This window comes from Cynara cardunculus (assembly GCF_001531365.2).
Source record: "Cynara cardunculus var. scolymus isolate 2C chromosome LG 3, CcrdV1, whole genome shotgun sequence".
Taxonomy (NCBI): Eukaryota; Viridiplantae; Streptophyta; class Magnoliopsida; order Asterales; family Asteraceae; genus Cynara; species Cynara cardunculus.
The window spans coordinates 18,819,296-18,819,997 of record NC_037530.1 but is presented as its reverse complement, the minus strand read 5'-3'; positions in this window follow the sequence as shown (position 1 = coordinate 18,819,997).

Sequence of the window (702 nt, the reverse complement as noted above, 5' to 3'; positions counted from 1 at the left end):
GGAACTTTAATATATATATATATATATATATATATATATATATATATTTATATTAATAAACTATATGATTAAATATTTTTTTTGAAAAATTCTTAATTAACTATAAGATTAACCAATTTTACCCATACATATTTAGTTCATTAACTAGCTTATAAGCTACCCGCTAGCTTATCAGCCAGTTAGCTTAAAGCTTATTAGCCAGTTTGTCAAACATAGTCTAGTGTTCAATGAACCCACCATTTTTAGTGTTATGCACAAAATAGCATTCTACTTTTATAAATTTATTTATTATAACATTGTACTTTCAGTTTTTCTTATTATAGCAATGTACTTTCAAACTATTTTTTATTAGAACATTGTACTTTGAAAAATTTACCCATTATAGTATTGAGTAATCTTTTGATTTAAATTTACCCATTATACCACACCTCATTGTCCACGTAAGCTGTACACATGTACTATAGTGACGAGACTTTCTTATTACAAAACATTGTACTTTCAAAATTATTTTATTATAATATCTACTAGTTCTTATTAAACAATGTACTTTTAATTTTAATATTTAGATATTTAACATGTTATTTAATAAATATATTAAATGAATTTAAAAAAGTTCTAAATTATTCATTAATATACCAATATTAATAAAACTAGTAGTAAACAACTTATTTCGCTAATATTTTTAAAAAAATATGTGCTTTT